Source organism: Pezoporus wallicus, unplaced genomic scaffold (genome assembly GCF_028554395.1).
Source record: "Pezoporus wallicus isolate ANWC-B61680 ecotype Strahan unplaced genomic scaffold, APGP_CSIRO_Pwel_v1 contig_4055, whole genome shotgun sequence".
Taxonomy (NCBI): domain Eukaryota; kingdom Metazoa; phylum Chordata; class Aves; order Psittaciformes; family Psittacidae; genus Pezoporus; species Pezoporus wallicus.
In genome coordinates, this window is record NW_026642952.1 from 1,397,775 (window position 1) to 1,423,229 (window position 25,455).

Genomic DNA, 25,455 nt, shown 5'->3' on the forward strand with positions numbered 1-25,455 from the left:
TGGTTGCAATTGGCTTTTGATGCTTTAAATGCTTCCAAGAGTTTTGGCAGCCTGAGATGTTTTAACCTAGCTAAAACAGGAGGAGAAAAGTAGAACATTTCCCAGACTGGTGTGTCTGCACATGGTAAATAATCTCACTTGGTGACAGAGAGTTTTTCTCTGGGAAAGGTGTGGAACGGGGATATGAGTAGACAAGGGCTGACAGCACCTCTTACTGTCTTGGGTTAAGTGTAATTATCTCTGCACATTTTACCACTATAAAACGGTAATATGTTACCAATGTATTACCATTTACATAGTCAGCCAAACACCAAACAATGGTGTAGTGTTAGACTGAAATAATTTGTTAGTGGGCATATATTGTATTTTTTCCTCACCAGGTGTCTCCCAGTTTCACGTTTTTTTAAACAGTTTCAAGGAGGGCAAGTTCAGGAAGAGCCTGTGTCTTTCCTCTTGATTTCCCTTAAGTCTCATGGTAGACTTTTTTCATCTCACCAAAGCAACAGTTCTTCCAACACTGAGTTTTAAAAACATTCCTACTGGTTATTTTTGCTTAACTGTTTCTGTATGAGCAACAACATCATATGATTTTTGGAGCTAGCTAAGTAATAGAGTCTGAATTTCCAAACTGCAGTCACCACTAAATTAGGAAGAAAGCAACCCACAAGTTGTTGAGTAAGTTTTAATTCATACATGGCATTGTATGAACAGAAAAAAAAAAAATTATGAAGAGCTATCAGTGAAATGTCGATGCAGCAGCCAGCATGTCCCCAGTTTATAACTAAAGGAAAAAAGGTCTGTTTTCTGACACCATTGAAGAATACTGTGTAACAATACACTGTACATACCTATACAAAACATAGCTTAAATAGGTAAGGGATGGTTTCTACAACATTTCTGTAGAAATCATCAACATGGTCACAAAATTACTACCAGATTTGCTACAGACCCTCTATAAATACTGTCTAGCCTAATTGAGCATTCATTATTATACAAATTTTCCAACACAGTTTCTTACTTTCTTACTGTATGAAGCTGTGGCACCTCTCGCATACTTTAAGAAGGGAAAACTGATTCCTGTTTTACCTCATCAGTTAGTTTGAAGTCATAGAAAGATTGCCCATGATCCTGTGGTTGTCCTGTTTCCTTAATCCTGCAACAGCATTGGAGACTTCCCAAACTTTTGAAGATGTCCACTTCACCAATCCCTTCACTTCTATAGTGACATTCTTCTAAGGTCTCTGCAGGATTATGTAGTGGCTGATATTTTGTATTCAACCAAGTCTCTACTGCTTATCCCTGAAAAAACACTGACAGCTCTTCTGAGTCCTGAGTAAAGTTCAGTGTCCTCTTGATCTTGAATGCAATTTTATGCCTTTAAAAAATGAGCTCTACCATGTCTCAGTTAACTAATCAGTAGTGTCCCATAGCATGTAGCAAAGCTATCTACTAGTTGTTCTATTTCTTTTGCTTCTGTATCTACAAGTAAATGTTATTTATTTTTGGCAGTTTATCCTTTTTGAAGCCTTTCCGTCTGTACCTTCGCTAAACGCAAAGTGGCTAATCAGGGAAAAGAAGGGTAGCTCGTTACTGGAAGTCTGACTTCTGTAGACTAAGAAGATGAAGAGGATGCACAAGAAATCTCTGCAGAAATCTTGGGGGATAAAGGTATTTTTTAAGTAAAAGCTTAAATGTCTTTAAAGTGTGGTTCACTGATCTCCCAGTAACACCTTTTAATCCAGAAAAAGCACCCAAAAAAAAAGGCAACACACATTAAATAAATTCTAAGTGAAGTAATGTGGTGCTCAACCATACCATTGCCAGCTGTGATCTCATTAAAGATCGCAAGTTGTCTAAGGCTTGGCCTGATCAGTAATTGGAAAGGACATGTCTCAGGAAAATCTCTCAAGATGCTGCAAAATTTTGTTTTGGTGATTCAGTAGATGGCACTTTTCCTTTTGGAAAAAATATCCCGTATTCAGTCCAGTGTTACAAACAGAATGAACTGAACACACACAACCACACACAGATCGCAGTCATTTTATCATATTATTTAATTTATACTATTTAATATATGTGTGGAGTCACAAAGAAAGTTGGCAACTGTGCAGGAAATCATTGAGTGATCATAAAATGTACATGAATCACAGAAATAATTTTTCATGAGAATCACCCAGACCAGTCATGTCAGTAATTAGTTTTACCTTTAGTCACTTCTCCCTTATTAAAAATAAAATAATTTTTTTTAAAAATGCTTACCTACTGGCAAGGCCTTGATACCGTTATCATAAAGCTTTCATATAAATTCTTGCGTGAGAATAGAAACCAAATGAGCACTTACACAAACAATGTGTGTAAAACTACATCCCACAGCTACATCCAACTTTCCGCAAGTCACTAGTATTCCAAATAGATTAATTAAAAATTAATTCCCTGTTGCCTCTTGAAAGCATTTTGTTTGGTATTTGGACTATTTATCAAAAGTAAAAGTTGAGCAAAGTCTTCTGGGCCAAATGACATTTTTAATCCAAATGTTCGGATTGTTTTTTAAAGATTTTCAAAGTTTCCAAACAAAATCAAGGTTTTTAAAAGCAAACAGATACCTAGCTGAACTAACTAATTCTGGGAATGGTTAAATATAACCTTATTTTCCCTCCCTCTTTTAAATTTGTCCCTAAAGGAAATATTCCACATACAAGATAGGGAAGCACTAAACCGGTGAACCTGTTTTTTTCATCCCAAATGAAATTGTGAAAGAAAGCCTAATTGAATTGCTGCAGGTTTGTGTATTGGACACTTACTAAATTAAATACCTATTTCAATCTTCAAAATTAATCATAAGTTAAATTAAAACAATGGGTTAAGCTATAGTACAATGCCAATAACTTCTATTCCAGGTACTTATTAAACACAGGTTTCCATCTTTTAACTTTTCTAGCCTAAAAGAAGAGTGGACTAATCTCTTTCCAAAATGTTCCCATGTTTAACTGAATATAGTGCGCTTTTCTGAATTCCTAAACAATTATTTAACAATTGTGCTGAGGAACTCACATCGGCTGCTTACACTCCAAACTATAGAGTTGTAGTTCCTTTGGATGGATGTTGAAAGACTCTTCAGTTAAAGGGAAAAATTAAAAGTGCTTTATGAAATGTGGTATATATATTAAATGACATTATGTTATTTCACTTATTTAAAAAGTGAAAAGAAAGGAAACTCAGGAACTCACAAAATAAACTACATACTTGTGAGTTAAGTTGGTTGTTTCCAAATGGTAACTAGCAAACATAACAAAAGTCAGTGTTAAGGCAAGGTGACTTTATGCTCTAAGTTCTTGTCTTATTTCTCCTACATTTTTCTTCTTGATACTTATTTAAAATTGTATAGCAAAATACTATACATGTGTGGTATGAATTCGTAATTGCTTTGATTCAAGTACACAATCCGCACATATTTCCCATAAGGATTTACGTATTGGTGAAGGTTTTCTGCAAACTAGCCCCTCAGTACCTAGAGAAAGAAATGGAGCATCTTGCATGAGTATCAGTTATACCTGTGACTTCTTTATATTCAAAAGAGTCAGTTTTCAGTGTAAAATTCAAGAGCCTATGAATTTAGTAAAAGAGGATGATAAAACCAAATTCAGTCAAAATACAAATACCTAGAGGTGATGTGATAATATGAACTTTGTCCAAGTTATATGAGGTTTGTCCATTCATATTATACAATGGCATCTAATATTGTGTAAATAATTGTGTGTGCAATACTTTGACTTAGTAATGATGCACTGGATAGGCAAGTAAAATAAAAAAAAAATTATTTTCATGTATGAAAAGAAAATAATCTGTTATTTTAGAGTATGGAAAATATTAAAATATGCATACACATCATTGAAAGATTCAGAAATGTATTTGCTCTCAAAATAAAAATTCAATGTCCACTTTTTGATGGAAAGAATTAACAAAATGACTGTACATATAAATCAATAGAATAATATACATGATAAAAAATAAATAGCAAATGGGTCAGGGAAGAAAAAACATGATTATACCATTCTTATTCATCGCTCTTGAAAATATGTCAAAATGTTTTTTAAGTACAGGAATAATATGAGATAAACTTATTATTTCCTCAGCCCAATACGCTCCGCGTAAGTGCTTGAAAAGAGAAGTTTATTTATTTCCTCTTCAAAATTGAAAAGCATGATTGTGAGGCTAAAAGGAGATTGGTGGCTGAATATTTCTGCAGTAAACCTAAAGCAGTAGTTTTAGTAATTAGAATTAGTAATTCCTTCTGCTTGTTTTCCAAATTCAGTTACTGGAAGTTACATACTTAGTCTAATTTTACCAAGATTACTCTTCTGTTTACTGGTTAGCTGCTAGCTAACAAATTGGTGCCTTTTTTTTTCCCTAAGGAGCTATTCGTTGGTGTCAGATGCAAAGTATTTCCTGTGGAGGAATATCCCTTTACTGCTGGCACTCACTTCAGTAGTATGTTATTGCAAACATCTGGAGCACACAAGAAAAACACTGGCTGGATTCCTTCCTAAGGCATCTCAATCAGAATAGTCTGAGAGAGAGAAAATGCTGATTAAATGAGTAACCCAAACATGGAAAAGGGCAGTATCATGAGTACAGTATCAAGAATACAAAGGTAAAAGATGCAATTCTTTAACTTGCAGGCCTACAGTGGATTTATAGAACCTCTATCTCAAAGCCCACTCTAGCTACTGCATTTAAAAAAATATTTTTTCTGTCATACACTGTAAAGCAAAGGTGAACATTCACACATTTGAGGCTTTCAGTTTAGATTGATGAATTATCTATTGGCAGACAATGAATCTCTGCCACTTCTTCCCCTACTGTCCAGATTCAAATAATGTTAAAAGCCATAATGCAAACTATGAAAAAGAAGCCAGAAGCATAAAAAGGAAGGATCCATTACTCACTGATGAACATAAGACTGGATTGTGTGAGTGCCAGGTAGTCCCGTGAGATACTGACTGTTCTCCAGGCAATGGTTTGAGAACATGCTGATTCTATCCATGCCTCATTGAACTTGGCCAATAACATTACAAACCCAAGTACCCAATCAGTCAGAATCTGATAGTCAGAATCTTCCAAACTTCCAAGAAAAAAATTCTCATATTCCACTCCTAAATTCAGATAATTATAAGTGAAAATATGTGATCTTTCTACTATTCAGTGTTCACTGATTGTTATATTATCAGTGTCATTCATTATTAATTTGGACACTAATGCTTTTCCAATATGTGTTTGGTTTGGTTTTTTTTTTTTGGGTTTTTTTTTGTTTGTTTTTGTGGTTTATTTTTAAGCAGTATTTTCTATGAAAAAATCTCCTTGAAAAGTCCCACAGTCAGTTAACCTGGGATCAGTTACATGATTTCTAGCAGTCTCTCAGAACCTATGACCTGTCTTTAAAATGTCAGTTGCACAGTGACACACACCAATACATACATTTACCTACTGCTGCTTTGAGTAAGCATTCTAGGTGTTTTCAAAGAAGTAACATTTTCAGGGGATATCCAGATGTCTCGTCCACCAGTCATTCAGAGTGTCTGTTCTGCTTGCACCAGCTTCAGATTTGTTCCAGAGAATTTGCAGTTCTCTGCAGCTGTGCTGGGAAAACTCACAACTCCCCTTATCCTAGGTAAGAGCTATTACTAACAGAAATCTTCAGAATCAAGTGTTCCATTTGCTTCCTCGGTAGTTATAACCTGTCAGTTTTTAGCTACTGGTTCAGAAAAAGAAGCTGTAGAGCCTATGCAGTCTGGATTGCTATCTCAGGAGAAAGGTACAAAACTAACACAGTGATAAAGCTTTAACTTTTTCACGATCTTGAGTATCTGTTTTCTTTCAAAACAGGGGAATAGTTTCTGATCTTTTTAGCAAGCATCAGGAAAAATTAATAACACTCAGAAAAAGGCAGTTCTGCCTTACTCTTTATTATGGTTTTGTTGTGTTTTTTTGTTTGTTTGTTTGGGGTTTTTTATCAGGTTATAATGTTGCAAAAGCTTAGGAAGTGAATCCAAATGAGACTGAATTTTTCCATTCAAATCCAGTCTCGTTGTTTGACAAGCTAAACCATTAAACACTCGTTAACATGTAGAGAGAAAACCAGGCCTTTTCTGCCTTCAGAAAAGCCCCTGTAATTAAATATAGTTAACTAACATGCTTGACTAATATTACCTGAAGGCCTAACCCACAGTCTACAAACCTCCTTTAAAAGTGAGACAGTTTGGTCTAAACCTCTGTAAAACTGTTTTGTGACCCCTCTTCAGTATGTCCAATCTTATCTTTTAGCAGAAAGATATAATTTCTCTCTAAAAAAGTCAGATCACAGGAAGACTCCGTATTTTAGTTTCTGGGGATGTGCTTTGTTTTTATGCTACTGTCATTTGGTTCTGTGGTAATTCAATACCAGACACTGCTTACTGGGATAAAAGGATCTTATGTCTTACCCAATGCACATATACTTCTGTTCCTGAGGTTTCAACTCAGTCACTCTAAAATCATATTGCTGAATACTTCTATCCTGCCAATGACTATAACTAAATTACTTTCAGTACAGGAGTGAAGTACCATATTTAGTAAATTGCCGTAAAATTCCCTATGATTTTTATTTATTTTTAGCATTGAAAATGCTGGTTTTTATTAGCATTGAATATTCTTGCTTTAGCTCTTACATAAAATTACTCTACTCTGAAAAGAACTTTAAAAATCATTAGTGAATGAAAGGAAATTCCTGCATACCATTTACAGTCTGAGAGGTGGGGAAAATCCTGGGTTTTGTCCCTTGCTTTAAAATATGCATTATTTTATACAGGAACAGCACACCTAGGCTACTCTGGTATCTAGAGATTAGGAAAGGAAGAACAATCTGAATTTTTGTTTTTTGCTACTGCTCAGGCACTTTATGTTTGAAGATACCTTATTTGTGTCATTAACACTATTTTGAAGTTTCTTACACAAACTCATATTTCATCTAGAGATAATTTGGAAAAGATCAGAAGGCTTAAGATAAAGAGGTTCATTTGTGTCTCTGTGATAATTTCCATTATTTTTCGGCACTTGAATAATAATGCATCAGTAGTGTACCTAACAAACACAATAAACCCCATTTAGTATAATTCAGCCTTGTAAGTTTGTGACTTTAACAATCTTGTCAGTATTTGAATAAAAAATCAGTCAAACAACAAAGGAAGAACTACACAGGATTCTAGAAACATCTTAAAACTCTCTTCAATTTTGCAAATTGTTTGGAGGGAAGTGTTGATTAAAGAGTCCATAAATATTTTACAACGCTGACCTTCTGCTTTGGAAATTGCTTAAACTGGAGACACAGAAGTAAACTACAATCCTAAACCTATGTAATCTGCTAAAATGGATAATCAACCCAACAGTCTAGCCAGTTTACAGCTACTTTGGCCTGCCTTAGCCCACTACTGAGACCATCTCTTCTTTTTCTGTGGAATTCAAGGGAGTTGTTTTCTTGATGGGGTTTATATGCTCAGCTCTGTATAGGAGACAAAGGATGATCTAAGGTCTCAAGATCCATGATGAAACCTCCTTTCTCCAGATTTGCAGAAGGAGAATACTTACATACTGCTTTGTTCTCATAGAGCACCCCTAAGTCAAAACAGAAGTCCTTCTGCTGTTGTGCAGGTCGCATAACAGAGTTAATTTGTGGGTTAATTTGTCTATGTAATTTCAATCAGTAGAGTGACAAACAGAAACCTGTAGCTTTTGCTTTAAGATTTTTTATATTTACTTCTATTTTCTGCAAGAGGAAAAATGTAATTATTGTGAATGTTTATTGAAGAAGTGGGTAAAAATGCATCTTCATTTCCAGGATCCTCTCCAATGATCATTTATTCTGCAGTGTTGAAATTTTTATCAAACCTTGGCTTTTATGTGATGCCTTTTGAAGTTGATAGACTTTCCAGTTACTGAAGGTCTGTTGTTGCAGTGCAGCAGTTTATTATAGCTGAAACGTTTTTTGCATGTCAGAGATTTTGACTTTGCGCTCACCAAGCTAAGGGGTAAAAGATGAATATAAACTGAACAATAATCAGAGGTAAATATAAAAAAAATCATCTCTTTGATTCCACACTGCCATTGACAGGACTTCACACGCATGCAGATACAAAGGCAAGAATCTCAAATCATAGTATGAAAAGGTTCTGCACGGAATTATCTGCCATGCCTCTCTTATGTAGCCTTTGGAGTAAGGTCACACAGTTTTGTTTTGTTGCAGCACTGCCAAATCAGACATCAGAAGGCTTGGTAGCTCAGTTTCTGTTTACTTTTTATCTTACAAAAGATACACATGATAAACCATGGGAGTCAGGGTTTTAAGTTCTTATTGTTGCTTTTACTTAGTACTTGTTAAAATATTTACTTTCATAGCTATGTTTTAATCATTGAGCTACTCCCTTGTCCTGTGGCAATGACAGGGATTAGAGCTCAGATTTTGCATTCATAGCAAGAAGTTCTACTTTATAGGATCAGACTCACACAAGATCTGAATGCCTGTTTAATGGATGTTTACAAATTGGAAACTGATATTTCTAAAGTTTCAAGAAAGCCCAAAAACTCATTACTCCCCCAACCTGTTGAAAATGGCCCTATGGACTTATGAATGGACCTTGTCACACAGAAGCCTGTGTGTACTGAATTCACTGAGACAGACAAGTTTAGGTTAGCTATAACAAAGTTCTTTACTGTGAGGGTAGTGAGGCACTGGAATGGGTTCCTCCAGGAAGTTGTGAATTCTCCATCACTGTCAGTGTTCAAGGCCAGGTTGGATAGTATCTTGGGTGACATGCTTTAGTGTGTGGTGTCCCTGCCCATGGCAGGGGGATTGGAACTAGATGGTCCTTTCCAACCCAATCCATTCTATGATCTATGATTAACGTCAGCATTCACTGAGGCTGTCATAGGCCACTAGAGAAGAGACAGTCTTCTGTTGTTACATACAGATATGGTGTACTTAAAGACTTCTGAGCATCCTTAATAACAGATATTTAGATTCCTAGATTTTGCAGATACAGATCTTTGGGAGCCAACAGACTCATATTTGGATGGCACCTGACAAAAGAACTGAGTGTGGAAATAAGTGAAAGAGAATACTTACATTTTTGTTAATCTCTTTTCCCTTAGCTTAAGTGGTTAAAATTTCTGAAATGGTGGACTTAAAATTTGCAAGCTATGGAAAAGCTCAAAATTGGTTTTGCAACAATTCATTACCAGTAGGGTAAAGCTAACACGTCTCATGATGGTCTGGAATCATCTTTTAAAAATTGTTTTATTCTTAAAACTTTAAAATAAGAAATGGAACTGTAAGCAGTCTATATTTTTATCATTTGTTAAACTTTTCAAATATTATTGCCATACTCTGATAAGTTTTAAAGTTGAGAGTAATAGTGTCTAAAGTGAGAAGACATTCTGTCAATCCAGTCAGTATTCTTAAATATTTGGTTGACACTTTTAATACTCAGTGATAGGAAACATATGAGGACATAAATAAATAGACATCACTCATTCACTTTTGGCTAAGACCAAACTCTATTCCATTCTTACACTTCTGCTTCTACATACAAAACGGTGACTGAGGGGAAAATGTTGGCTCAGTTGTGTGGCAAGATGGGATGCTTGGAACTTTCAATATCCTGGCGTGTAATTCCTTGGAATATGTCCAAAATACTCATGTTTTATTCCAGCTGGCATGTAACATACTTCTGCCACAGTCAAGACCTGAAAAGGTTTACTCAGTAAAAAATCTTCTTGCATCAGGCATAGAGTCACTCTTTTCTTTTTTTTTTTTTTTTTTTTGGTTTTATGGTAGTACTGCTGTCTCCCAAAATTATTTTATTTGTCTGGTTTTGCTCCTTTTGACTTGATTCTCATTCAGGTGGAATTTTCAGTCCTCAAAGAAAATGATAAAATGAGGTTGTGTGTGTCCATACTTGCAATATTTTTTTTCTTTCTGAGTCTTTTTCTATATTATTGCAAGTTGATACAAGGTAACACATCAAGAAAAAAAAATAAGATTGATTACAGGAATAAATTTTAAATTACACTAAAAATGGAATTCATATAACCATAATGACTAAGCTATAATCTTTAACAGATTTATAAAATAAGAGCATATACTTTAAATCAAAATTAATGGCAATGTATGAATGTATGTTACGAAACATTGAATAATGTACAGAACAGTCTTTTGACATGAGGAGCAGGTCATTGTCCTACTCTTCAGGCTATAAAATCACACCACTGTCTCCTCCTTGTGACTTTAAGAGTTGTATTTTTTCCTGCTCAGTGCCACACCTTCCTCCTCTGATTCCTTAGGACATTTCCGTATGAGGCAAAAGGCATATATCTGAATTTAGTTAGGAAGATTTTACGGTCTTCAGCATCTTGAGTGGATTCTCTGATCACTCATAGTCAAAACATGCAACAGCTCACCATGTCTAGCAATGTTTTAAATCCTAATAGTCCTGCATTTGTCTTGGAGTGGTTCTATAGCAGATGTGAACTCCTGTTAGTTATTTTCATAGGAGAATACATAGGGATACAGCCATGTCCTTGGTATTTGCTTTTGGTTAGCCCTAAGCTGTTCTTCTGGAACCATGGTTCTCTGTGAAAGGCGTTAAGAGACCTCCTGCAACTTACAATGACTACCAGGTTCCGTTCCACGGGTCGTACAAGATGGAGTTGATGTCAGAATGCTCAGACTTTGTTTATTTTCATTTCTCTCTGGAGTTAGATGTATGTCTAGCAGCATCATTGGATAGGTCTATTCTGTCACAAAGATAGAGGCTTGAGGACAAGCAACCAGAATAGTTTTCTGACTTGTGCTCTGCTCACAATCCATACCAAAGTGTACTCAGATGAGAAGAGATCGTGGATGTCTTTGGAATCTGTCTTGATGGAGCAAAGTTGCCTTAAAGTCCATAAAACTGAAACTCCCTGAATATATTAAAATATCTAAGCTGTCAGCTGACATACACAGATCAAGTTTCACGTCTACTGAATTAGATAATGACCTTCAGAAAACCTCTGGTTTTGCAAATTTGTCTTGACTTCCTAATGTTAAAATTAATTAGACCCTTCACTGTTAGACATACCTGGAAATTTCTGATATGATAATGATGTCTGAAGAGACTTGAATCTGCATTTTTGTGGAGAATTCATTTCTCAAGGAGGTAGGTGGCAATGGTCCTCAAGCTTGCTTCCATTTCAAGCCACAGAATCTCTCATGAATAAATTTGTGGGCCAGGCCCACCATATGCCGTGAGGATACAGCTCAAGTGTGCTGCACATGAGGAATGAGTGATGCACTGCACATACAATATACTCAATGCTTCTCAGTGAACTTGATGCAAGCATTTACTTCCTTTTTGTACATCTTTGCACATGGCAAAGATTTTCAGTAACTGCCTGTTATACATAGGAAAGCAGGCTGCCTGTTCTTGGTCTCTTCCTCTCATAAATATGAGCTGTAGACAGACTGCAAATCAGAGAAAATGTTCTGATTCTGGTAGCTCGTTCTCATCTGCCATCTTCTATCAGGTTTCATGAATCCTTTCCGACAACAATTATTGTTGTGTGCTATAATGATTGCGATATTGTCAGATTGTACTTGCTATCTGGTATGGATGTTCACATACTACTACTCTTACAGGGAACAATTAATAGCAAGTATAAACTAATGATGTCTCCCTTGATCTCTTTTTGTCAGGACTGCAGATCTTGTACCACCTTAATTTTATTGGCCTATACATCTGTAAGAGATCTATCAGTCGCAGTGTTGTGGCACCTAATTTAGTTGGTATTTTGGGCAAGCCAAACAATGCTCTGGCAAGATACAACAGTCAATAGACATGAGTTGCGTTGCTGAGTGGAGCGATAGACCCATAGTCTCCAAGAGAGCAGCTGGAGATGAGTTGCTGCCAAAGGAGTTCTGCCAGCTGCAGTTTGTTCCTATTCACACAGGGATGGCAAGCAAATTCTGTGTACCATTGTGCAGGTGGACATAGCATAGCACTGATCTTTGAAACTGTGGAAATCATACTGTGCTTTTCATCTTTTCTGTTGAAATCGTTTGAACACTTGGAATAATTATACTCGTTATCTAGAAAGAATATCCAGGGCTAAGAATCCACATGTATATGATGATAAAAGCATTTATTTTCAAAGAAGCCTCCACTGCTCGTTTCTAATCTTAGAAATTTTATTCTTAACTAATCAGGACTTGACCATAGGTCTTGTCTTTTACACAGTCAATTGCTGTAGCCACTAAGTTACACACAAATGGTTTAAGCAAGTATATATAAGCCATACCCAAGATTTAAAGACACAAAAGTGAAGAAAACTTAGTTAAATAAATCTTCGGATGAGAGGATCTGAAGGCTTGTACCTCATTCTGTATTTCTGCAAGCAACAGCTGGAAGGTTGCAGGGAAGCCCTAGGGGCCTCCGATAGACATCTGTTGATGTACCTAGGCACTTTGGGGCTTGAAGCAGGAGAGGATGCCACAAACTGTGATGTAAGTGCTGAGGAGGGGAGAGAAAAAGACTCTACTATGAGCTCTGATAGAGTTGCTTTGGGAAAGCAATTATTGCCATTTCTTGAGCTGGAAGTGGTAGGGCTGTGGATCACTTTAAAATAGAAGTACATAGCAAATAAGATTGCTCCCTCTTGCCTGTCATTAACATCCTTCATTCATTATCGTACTGATTTTAGAGATGGAATCCTGCCTGTTTATACCATACAAAATTAGACTCATTTCAGTTAGGGATTTGAGAACCAAACTGCTGTAAAGTCTTTCAAAACCCAGCACAAGGTTCATTCACTCAAGAAATTGAAAGACCTGGCTTCTAGCACTTACCCCAGAAGGACAGTTTGAGTTTAAGTTTCTTCAGGCAGAGAGATAGTTTTAATGAAAGAAGTTTCTCATATCTCTGTGTGAATGAAAGTGGGACAAGTATCTTGCACATATGCCTTTCTTCCAGATTCCTATTTGAGAGAAGTGTTGCCTGGAGCAAATCACTGAATTTATAGAGAGAAATAGAGATGAAGATGAAAAATACTTCCCAGTTTAGCAAATGAGTTTTTGAAGACCAGCCTCTAAAATGCTTACTTGTCACTAAATGTTGAATAGGGAGTTTGAACACTGAATCCAAGCCAGTGGTTTCTACAGCACTTAGGAGACTTCTGTTAACTTTTGCTATGCTGAGGTTAAATTGCCAAACCAAATTTGCAGACCTACACCTGAACTGCCATTTCATATTTAAGCAAGTTTTTTGTTTTAGATAAAACCTTTCTTTTTAGTTCAAGAGTCTTGATTTCAGACAGCTGTATCACCAAAAAGTGTACTTACAGAAATGAAATATTTACTAAGCAGATTTAAACAGATTATCTCAAATTTAAACGGTTAAATTTAAAACATGTTAGAAAAAATAATATTGAAAACGTCATTTGGTCTTTACAACAATACTTAAACAGCTGTGTCATGCCATAAATGCCAACTGAATAAATTTTTTAATTCTTGAATTAACAAGACAGGGTATTTTACATTTGAAAGACAATGGTTATCCACTTCCTTAGGTTAAAATATTTTAACCAGTATTATGCAACATAGTTATGTTAGTTTAATTAAGCTTCAACAAACTGAATATATTCCTTGTAAACACATATTACCAGCACATGTACTTCAATAAACAAGGATTGCATCCTCTTGTCACAAAACAGTGAGTTCCAACAACTCCAACTTTCCTAAATCACACTTGCAATGACTGAAGCCATCTAATTTGCACAAAAGAGCAGTGGAAAATTAATTTAAGAACACATTTGGCTTCACGTATGTTTGCAATAAAACTGTTGTTTTAAATATCTTAATTAGAACTGTTTGTCATGGTTACTTGAAACTAGCATAATGGCATTGTTGTGACCACAAAAATCAAAGGGAGTGAAAGGACTGGGGGTGGAAGGAAGACAGCAAGTGTTTTAAAACTCCTGAAGAGTTCAACAGTTTCAGAAAAAAATCCCAGACAACTCAACTCCAGTCACACACCCCTGTGTGTGAACACACATATGTGTTTTCTTAAGGGGAGAATTGCAAATTTATTTTCAGCATGTATTTAATTTCTTCAGTAAACTGTAATTACTAAATCTTGTTTAAACTATGTTACGTATCTCCAGTGGCACCACGCAGAACAAAAGGAAAATACACAGCCAACTGCCTTGGCTTTTCCTACACAGGATTTTCAACTTCGACCTCTAGTTACCAACAGTGCTCCTCAGAAGTCCTTCCAACTCATTATGGAAGGAAGGTTGATGGAAACATCATGGCATAACAACCACACTAAGCAAAAGTTTTTGGAATCAAAATCCCCAGAGCAGGTTTTTCTTTTCAGTGGTGTTTGAATTCAGTCTCTGACCCACATCCTCTCTTTACTCAGGTTCATTATTAGCCAGCAGTTCACCCTAGCGAAGAATGTGCCAGACATAATTTACTTTCCCCAGAAGCTCACTAATCTTTCTTCAAATGCTTCTTCTCATATATTCCTGTTTCAGGTAACTTTCTATAATATCAGCATTGATACAGCCACAGCACAGAGCCCTGCCGCTTCAGACTGATTCAGACTTTCGCCTTCCGTTATAGCTCACTCTGTTCTTTTAAAGTAACTCCAGAATATTAATTTTATTTGACTCAACTTATGGACAAGAAAAAAAATATTTTCCTTGCTCTTACACAGACTGAGAGGATAACTTCCACTAGATAATTTTTCAGAAGTCACAACTCCCACCATCCCAGACCATTATTCCTGTATTCTTTCAAGACTGATCCTTTCAAACACACGGTCACATCACTGGCATCACATACAAAATTTTTTTGGCTGTTTTCACAGTGCTTTGTGTTCCTTAGAAATCAAATACGATAAGCATGATACACAAATTTAATCACACAAATGAACAGCTAGCCAACTAATGGATGTATCTCAAAGCATCTTAAACATTAAGGAATATACTATAACATGTATTACTGGGGCAGATTTAAAGATACCTAGATATTTAAAAAACAAATTGATGTCTCAAGAAGTAGTCATATACATTAAGAAAATTAACATTTCAGGAAATGAAAGTTAGAGATGTAAATATCTTTTAGAATTTCAGTAGAAGAGAGAGAATGAAGAATAGGAATTTCTCCCATTTCAGTATAGAAGTTTCATTATAAAGAAATGTCCTGCAACTCCAGAGAATTCAAAGCTATGAATGTCTTTGTTGTTTTCTTTAACTCCCTTTATTACTGGAAATCAAAAGCAGGTTCTGTCCTCCTTTCCTCACCAATTTTAGTATCTTTGAAGCAGGTTCACAATCTGTTTGTTTTAAGACGTCTTCAGTGTCACACCAATTAGTCAGGTAGGCAGATTTAGAGCTGGGAGAAAGCAAAGACTTGCTTATCACTTTGAGTAAAATTCTCCATGCTTCCCTACCATACCAGACACACTTTTACCTATTTTTCCTGTAAATGAAAAAGAAAAAAAAAGAGTGAAAGGTTTCTTGGGATAGTCTAGAAACTGACAGAAAATTCCCTTTAAAATACAAGTTGCTTCCCTGATGTCTCCATAGTAGGGAATTTAATGCTTTGGGACTTCATATGGCTGAATTTTGCTCCTTGAATTTGGGTTTTGCAGGTTTTCTGTGTCATACAAGTAACTTACTGGAATCCATATCCTGATTTTATTTTCCTATGAGTGTAAGAATACAAAATAATATATGAAAGTCAACAATCTGGAGCCATGGGTAACAGTCGTTAGTAAAATACAAACACTTGAAATGAAACAAACAGATTTGGAAAAAAAAGTCAATATCAGCAACAGTCTCTCACCCTTCTTTTTTTTTATGAGAAACTGAAACTTTTATGATCCTGTCTGCCTGAGACACTTACTGAAAGAATTGTACAAAAAATTATATCATCCTCAGAATCAGCAGTGAGTTTGAATCACAGATGGAGTGAAGTAGAGAGCTCTTGTCTCTGTCTTAGTTACATATGTCTTTGCTCAAACAAAAATTAGAGTTATCAAGTCTGTAGTATGGCTTTTTTCCCTTCAGCAAAATCTTTAGAATTAAACACTTCTGTGCTGAGAAAAGACTGTTGAACTTTCCATTCTTTCTTCTCCTCTTTAGTCTAAATTCCATTAAAAATATCTTTCTGAACCTAGAAGGCTACTCTGATTTTTATAGCCTCTGGAGAGCAAAGGAATTATATTAGAATTTAAGCAGTGGAGAGTGCTGGCAAGATTAAATCTAATCTAAAAGGAAGAGGCTCAGGAGAAATATAATCACAACATACAAAAAAACCTCAAAACCAAACAACTGGACAAAACCAAACCCAACAAAACAATAACAAACCACCCACCACCACCAACTTTCAGGATGAAGTTTTAGTTCTCACATTCTCAAAAGCAGCTGTGCATTCAAGAGAATGCCAATTTTTTGTCTTGAAGGAATCTGTGTGACTCCAGATGGAGTATTTGTTTCTCCATTTCTGCTTTGGAATAGAAAACATATATCTCTTGTTCAATTGCTAGGTATGCAAAAGTCAAACATCAGCAGTCTGTTATGGAAGAGATGATGTCAGGTGGAAATCAGTGGTCATTTATTTATTCTTGAGTCTCAGAAGTAGTGAATTTATAGAAAATATTATTTTATATATGTATTAACAAGTTGTATAATAATTGTATAGCAATAACAATTTATAACAATAAAATTGTAAAATAATGTCTCCATCATTATTTTTCTTAACATATCTACCCCTTTTCCTGCAAGTGTTCCAAGCACTGGGGTTGGTTAAAAAGCTGAACCTTTCTGAGGAAGTATTTATACTCAGCTTAATGTGCCTTTCAAGCTCGTGAATCTTTGGCAGGACACTAATGATTACTTGGAAAGTAGTAATCACTACTTTATTGATTAGTGAATAATTGCAGTAATGAGGACTGTTTGTACAGTTAGCTAATAAACTGGCTATTCTATTGCCCCAGAATCATACGCACATATTGACTAGGCTGGAAAAAAATTAGTCTTTCCAAGTCTGATACTTTTTACTCTATGCTGAGTCTCTAAGAGACACTGTATTAGCATGCTTTCTTTGCCTATAAACTAGGTAAGTTTCAGCAATGCGGGTCCGTTAACTAGAAAGAAGGCTTCACTGATCTGAAGGATGTTGGTCCTTTCTCCTTTTGTAATATGCTGTCTTTGAGATTCAGGTGAAAAGAGGTAGAAACATGATATGATACTAAAACTCCAGATGTCTGCCTAACTGAATGATAAACTAACATCCATATACAGAAGCTTTTCTGATTTTGACAGAGCTGTCACATGGAAATGCTTAAAGCTGTGGATAGATTTTAACCACCTCAATTATAAAAGAATAATTTAAAGTTATAATGCAGCAAGTAGCATATTGACCCATTATTCAGACATCCTTTTATTATTACATACTATTAGACTTGTTGAAATATGCACTGAAATATACTAGGAAATTGATCTTAATGACGAATAATAGTAATTTAAAATGGAAAATGTCAGTGGGGAACTTTTGTTTATAGTGGGTTTGGGGTGAGTTTTTTTAGCAAGAATAAAGTAAGTGCTGAAATTGCAGATAGGCCATGGGTCTGGATTTTTATATCTTTTCACAATGGGCTCTGAATTCTATTTCTTTGTATTGTTTTTTCTTTTTTTCTTGTTGTAGAATATACCATTGGCTTTTAGCTAGGAAGCTCAGCTCCTCTGAGAGAACTTGGGCAACTGTTGCTGAAGTGGATCATAAGCTACAAGTCGCTTCTGGTTGAGCATGGAAAGAGAACATGCTCCATTCATTGTGATCATCTGTGGTGAGCTAAAAAATGACTTAGCATTTTAATAAATAATAGAAAAGGCATCAAATTAATCTTAGGTCAAATAAGTATTCTGCAGAGGAATGAGGGCCTTATAGTAGACTTGTGATAGTAAACTACTTCTTGCTTGTGCATAGTTTTTATTAACTACTTTGCTTCCAGAGAGAATTAAAAAAAATAAAGAATTGAGAGGGTAGATCTAGAAGAAAGATATTTTGGACAGACAGCTACAGATACCAAGAATAAAATCTTCTGGAGAGAGATAAATCTGTTTGGAGTAGAGTGAAATTCAAAATTTTTCTAAGTTTCCAGAGATGATTGAATTCTTTCCACATATGAACAGAAAACAGGAAAAAGCTGTAAAAGTAAACAAGATTTTGTTTTCTTATGTAAGAATATAAAAAAAAAAACCAAAACCTCCACTCTAGACACTTTTCAAATCAGGCAGTATTTTACAGGAACTTGTGCCTTTTCATGCATAATGATCCAGACACCACTGCCACCAAGACTAGTGAAACTTTACATTCAAAAGTGACAAAAAGGGTAATTAAACTATTATTCAGTAATTTTTATTTTTTTTTAAATATGTATACGTATGCAAAGAAGTAACTGGTCTTCTCCAAATTAAAAGGAAACTGTTTTAAAGAAAAATTCACCTTTGAGTCTTCATTTAGCTTGTGCTTTCTGCCTTCCTGGATGGGAAATTTTAGGCTTCACAGTACACAGCATGGAAAGTTCTATGGAAATAGAGAATATTACAGCTCTGAAATGCTTAAGAAAAAGATTTATCAGAGTTATGAATCAGATCCAGCACCTGTTTTCATCACTTTGATAATATATGTCAGTTATATGCAAGTTTCAGTTATTGCAAGCAGCACCAGGTAGCATACAAATGTTTCTTTGACGGATTGGATAAAACTAACAAACTGTGACAGTGTAAAGATGTTATCCCAGCTAATAAGGTGATGAAGGTTTTACACAAACTACAATACTCTATTAGAGAAAGAGTCTGGCACTGTCTTCCAGAAGACATCAGATTTCCTGTGAATGATTTTTTTCTGGTGGAAGATGCTGGCTTAAATGGAAATCATGGAAATCATATTTTTTACAGGAACAACACAAGATCACAATTTGGAGAAAAAAAAAAAAATTGTTCTGAATGGTTTCCTAATATTATGTGATGCCACTATCAAATGGTTAACAATTGACCATCCAGGGCATATGAGTCCCCTGGCTTGCCCTAAAATATATGATTTTAGGGACAGTCAGATCATCCATGAGAGAAGGGTGATGAAGAGAAAGAGACGATGAATGGCATTGTGATAGTTTCCCTTAGGTAAGACATGCAATTGTTCTTCATATGACAGTGAAGATACTAAAAGAAAAACAGACATAATAGCTGCTACTGACAAATAGCTCTAGTTCAACAGTCCCGACTGGAAGCACACTGTGCTATGTCCTGTGGGTGAAAACATGTGGTGACATTATCAAAGTTCTTTCACTCCAAGACACAAGACAGACATTATCCAGCACACAGACAGATTGCTCAGATCACTCTTTCTAAAGTATTCTGGGTATGTTTTGACTTAATTTAAGTAATCCTGTGCAAATGCTGTATTTACAAAAGCACAGTGGGTATTCATCCCCCATCCAACAGATCTGAACACAACTAGCTGTACTTTTTCAGTTACCAATGAAATTACAGTGGTTTACTTACTTCAATACTTAACACCCAATGAAAATAATTTGTTTCATTTAATCCCTGGCAGAAATCACAGGAATACATGTCACAGGAAATCCACATTATTGTCAACTGCTATATCAAGCAGACATCTAATCTGTTGCAATCTAAGAAGTTTAGCTCTATCCCTTCACCCATCATGTTTAACCTTGCAGAAGTCAATATGCAACAGGTGTACACTCCAGACACCTTCTCTGCACTAGATTATAGCACAGGCCACTGATCTGGAACCAAATTTGGCTGCAGAAAGCTAGTTTTTCTTTTCAGTCATTTCAAGTCAGATTTTGAGTAAGCCTCCAGTTCTGTGAGCCCTACACAAAAACGTAGTCAGAAATTTGTGCATGTTAGACCATCTGAGTGGTCATAACCTACTACACTCACCACTTGCTATTAACGTCCTTTGCAAGCTGCAAGGGAAAAAGGAGTGTGCAATGCAGAATTCTGGTCCAGGGCACAGACCTGCACTGCTGGTCCCTGCCCTGTGAGTTCAGCTGCATCCTGGGAGGCTGTGTTTCTAGGACTTCCACTGAACATGAAGCCCTTTTTCATGACAGGATAAAAACCCATTGCTATACTTTCAAAATGTATGTAAACCAACCTTGCCTAAGCCTTGGGATAAATCAAAGGAATACAATTGAAAAAAAAAAAAAAGTTCTGAAGTATTTTGAGAGTTATCTGTGCCTTCTACTGCAAGTACAAAAGTCTTTCAAATCACCCTGTGAGAAGCAAAAAAGATTTTTCTGGAAATTAAGCCTAATTCTCTGCTCTGCATATCAAAAGATCACTACGTAAAGTGATGTGTTTGAGGGATTTAAGACATTATAGATTCCTTATCAATCAGATTACTTTATTGACTAGATTTTTTTTCATTTCATCACAGATTTTCAAACATAAAAGTTGTAGTTATTTAATAGCTACTCGAAAGAGGTCTTTTAAGTAAAATAAGATTTCATCTATGAAATTATATGGGTTTTTTTTGGTTGTAAATCAGGATATGACAGAATTAATGTCTCTTCTGGAGACGATGTAATCTTACAGTTTAGTAGGCATAGACAAGATACACTATATGGTTATTTGTTTGGAAAAATCCAAGTATGTTTCAAGGTCTTGCAATTCTTTCATGTTAAGGATTTTATTTGCCTTCCTGGAGGATATTTATAGGAAAAGAAGGAAGAAATAGTTTCCCTTGTAAGTCTAACAGGAAAAAGGTGTGCAGATATGAAGTAATAAGTTTGGGTTTAGTCATAGTAAGAAAACATTTCTGCCTAGAAATACACATGACATGGAACCAGCTTCATCCTTTCATAATCCAAAACTCAGATGCAGTGGCATTTGTCAGGTATGGAAACCATCATACTCCTGTTTGGTTTCCATAAAAATGACTAAAATTCACTGATTTTTCCAGAGCCCATTATAATATCTCTCAGATGCCTGTGGTCTGAGAGATGCATGTGAAAAGTACATTGCTATCACTGGTCATGAAAGTCATTAAAGAAAGAAATTCAACTTTCAGTTTCTGGGATTTGACAGTAAACAATTTAGGTGTAAACAATCATTTCAATCACATTACGAGAGTGTTCAAAATATACTGGGAGAGTCATACTGGGAAAACTTGGAAACTGAAAACATGGGATAATTGAATCTGCAAAATACAAACTGGTAAGACATGGTTTCTGAATAACAAGGTATTCAGAATTGAAGTAGTCTCCCTAAGAAAGCATATTAAATACTGATTGTATAACATTTCTGGAATACAACCTGTAGGCACAAAATTAAATTAAGCACATTGTTTTACAGATTACTTAATCCAAAGGGGAAGAGGAAGTCACACAGCACAAACTGCAAGTTACTTTAGCTTTGCCAGAAGTCCTCACTCATGTCACAGAATGTTTAGTAAGTCCAGTATTGCCAGATCACATGATAAAAAGATTTTTTTGTTATATTCTGGTTTAGTAAGGGTCTTGATATATATGCAAGTATTTAACAAATAATTGGCCAGTAAATGGGAATCAAAAATATATACTTTCATTCCCTGATTTTGCAAGATCAGCAAAATGTCTTGCTCTGAACTTTGTTCCTACTGATCTTCAAGTGTGAGAGGATTTGCCAGGAATTGTCTACAGTCCTCTCAGAGGTGCAATCATCAGAGGCAGAAACAGCATTTCAGATAGCACAAACACTGACCAAAGAGAAGTCCACTAATATCTAATTCTGAGGTTTGAGAATAAGTTTTTTCAATAATAAAAATTCTATTGCTTAGCTTTTAATGTAAAATGTTTTCCTTGACATCCCCATTAGCCAATTCACTGACTGTACTAATCAAACAATCCTAATTCTAAATACATCTAATTGCTTTATCCTCTCATTTGCCAAGCAACATGGTGTTAAGATATCTACCATTTCTTTGTCTCTTCTGCTGGATTTTCCACAGCTATTTTGCTTTTTTTTTTTTTCACTTTCTGGACTATTTTACTTTCCTTCTGCTCACTGCAAATATTCTTTATTGAAAGAAATCTTTATGAGTGGTTGAAATATCCTCTGTAATACTACACTCACTGCTTCCTTCTGGTCTTCTATCGTCTAACTTTTTTATGACTCCCAATGCTTCCCCTTTTCAGAATGTTGTGTTACTTAAAAGCCGCCTGCTTCTTGCTTATACTGACTTTTCATATCCTCTAACCATGTTGGTCTCTGTCTCCCCATTTCTTGTTTAAGTTTGAAAAGAATGAATTTCTATTATAACCTCTAAAAAAGCATTTCAGTATTTTCCAGTGTTCTCGTGGTGACTTCACAGATATTAAAGGATTCAGCAGTTAGTGTTCTTGCCGTAAAAAAATCTTTCTTTTTTTTTTCTTTTTTTTTCTCATTTCACTGAGTATATCGTCATCTTCACTGTTATAAATCTATGTTATGTGTAGCTGTCATGATCATTCTAGTAACAGCATCCAGTAAATGCTCTTAGAACTGAAATTCAATAAATTATTTTAGATTATTTATTGGAATTGGAAGAATACAAACTGGTATCATTTAAGAGACTAGAAAATGTATCTAAATAAACAACTACAAATAACATATTTATTTCCTTTGATAATTAAAAATTATTACAATGATAAACTTTTCAGTTGTCCTTAACTGTAAGAATTTCAATAGATTATCATTATTACAAATTTAAAATGTCGGCTTTTTGTTTGCACTATTTTTCTTACCCTGCAATCAGTCCATATGTATCTACAGTTAGATGTTAGTTAAAACAATGAAAAGAGGTAAATATTCTCCATGGTGGCAACCTACGAAGCCCATGTGGATTATATATGCTTGCTGAAAATCCCAGCTGTGGAGTTAATGGTGGTCTCTGACTCTCTGGGGCATCTAATTACTAGTGCCTGCTCACTAGTTAAGCATATATAGAGTCAGAATATCATCTTAGCTTTTAGCTTAGTAAAACTTTCTTGACACATCTTTTATCTGTGTCAGGTTCTGAGGCTTAAACCCTCAAATATGGAAGATGCCTGTATTCTAAGGATCAAAAGAAATATGGGTCAGTTTCCTAAAGAAAACCTGTATGAGAAATCTCATTACTGTTACATTTTTCTTACCTTTCTGTTTTTTGTATGGATGCGTGTTGTTAAAGGAGTTATTAGGGAGACCTTAATTGATTAAGGGGGATTCAGGGAGTTTTTCGGTGCTACAGTTCACATGTTACTCATTTTTGACATTCATTTAACATAAATACTAGGATTAACTTTTAATTAAAATTAGAGTCATCATGTTGGGATATTTTAAAATTAAAAAAAAATATTTAGACAGGAGATATAATAATTGCAGGGCATCCTGAGTGTTTCTTTCTTTCAGTGAATTTCTCTTCCCTTCAGGGGCCCAAGAAAGTCCAGTGCCCCCAGATTGCTGTGCTATTACTGTCTTACACAGAGGGCTGGGAAAATTGTCCAGTTCAAATTGTAGCTGAACAACTTTAGCAATCACTTTTAGTAGTCTTGTGGACCATGCACCACCACCATAACAGATCAGTGTTTCTTGTACCACTCCTACAAAAAGCTGGAATTCCTAATGTTTCTGAAAGGTGTGCACAAACGAAATTATTCCATAGCATTTTTAAGAAAGAGGGAAAGAGCAGCAAATATGTGTAGACATTTTTCCACAACCACTTCCCCAAACTCAAAACCAGAAAACCAAAGACATAAATATGAGTCTTGACAAAAACACTCTGAGTAGACTTTTCACACATAAGCACATCACTAATACTGGGAAATGAAAATCAGCCCCTATGAGATGAGAACTCTGAGACATTCTGAGATGACATTGTGAAAGAAGCAGCTTTGATGGAAAAATAAATTTATATATATAATAAAGTTAATATAGTTCCATGCCTTGTGGCTTCATTCTCATAATAAAACCTCAGTTGTTTCATTAATAAAGATGCATCTTTAATGAGTAGGTGTTCCTGTTGTGATTGCACAGTGCCAAAAAGTTTACTGCCTATGTTTGATTTCCTTTGTTTGAAACAAAGCCCTCAATAATTTCAATAGTCTGGAGCAATTGCATCACAAAACCTAAATGGCTATCTAATAAATTTTCTATTATAAGCAAGAAGCCTTTATTCTGCATATTTGGACAATAACTTAAGCTCCAAAAATATCTCACCTCTCTAGTATCAAAAAAAAAAAAAAAAAAGGGAGAAAGAAATGCAAGAGGACATTGGAGAAAGCAGGTCAACAAGTCTCCTAACATGGAAAGAGAAAAGCCAAGCACGCAGATTTGGGGAGTGATAATCAGCATACAACAGTGGGGTCCTAAAGCTTCAGACAGAAAATAATCTTGGAAGAAATACAAACAGTTCTGTAGTCTCTCTACAAATAAGAGTATCTACATGTATTTTGAGAACAGTACAGCTGCCACAGATCCATCACCCCATAGTGTCAGATCAATGTCATTATCAGTGAAAATGAGACACTGTAACGTGGACTAATTCTGGCATACAGATTAACATCTATTGGGGGGCAACAACAAAGTGTCAATAACAAAATTTTTTATATCTAGGTGTCAGCACCTAGTTGGAGCACCCTTGAAGCATCTTCTTCCAGATGCTTCCAGATGTGTTTGGCTCATAGTCATTGGCTCATAGTCATCTTCTTGAAATCTATCAATCATTGACTAAAAGGCTTGTAAAACAGTATTCCTTAGAGAATGACTCTCCCACATGGCAAAAATATCTGAGGGGTTGAAGAAATGATTTAGGTAGGGACAGCTTCCTTTTGATCAAAACTCACCTCCCTGTCTCATTAAACTTGTCAGGATTGAAGAGCTCAGCAATCTGCTTGAGTCTCAGCAACATCTGATTTTTCATTAAGGGAGCTGTCAGAAATGACCATAATTCTTAAGTTTCAAAAATATGCTTTACTTCTCTCCAATTTATGCACATAGCCAGATTTCTATCCTCCAAAATTACAGCAATAAAACATGTCGTTAAGAACAGATACAAAATTCTGCAGATCTGATACATGAGATTCTGCTGTTTGCAATCTAGCTGAAAGTCCTCTGCTGTCTGCTCAATGACAGTGAAACTGTGCCACTTAGGCCTCCTGTTGTTGTGTGCCAAAACTAAGAGGGGCATGTTTGTGTTATCAGCAGCAGAGTTTAGACAATATTAACTGAAACAAAGGAAATAAATAAATAGTTTTTATTAACCAAATTAAAAGAAAATCCCCCAAACCTCCTATTCGTCACAAATATTTCTTCAATTTCTTGTTATCAAGAAAGCTTTATCTGGCTTTA

General features: G+C 35.5%; 1 long non-coding RNA gene across 1 annotated transcript; it reads right to left on the bottom strand.

The window, feature by feature from the left end:
* Nucleotides 1-4,289: 4,289 nt before the first annotated feature.
* On the bottom strand, nucleotides 4,290-20,206 carry LOC130612008 (uncharacterized). Its single transcript, XR_008975368.1, has 4 exons — nucleotides 20,047-20,206; nucleotides 18,581-18,661; nucleotides 12,443-12,578; nucleotides 4,290-4,567 (listed from the first exon to the last, which is right to left on the bottom strand). It is a non-coding gene; the product is annotated as an uncharacterized LOC130612008 (long non-coding RNA).
* Between the last annotated feature and the right edge of the window lie 5,249 nt (nucleotides 20,207-25,455).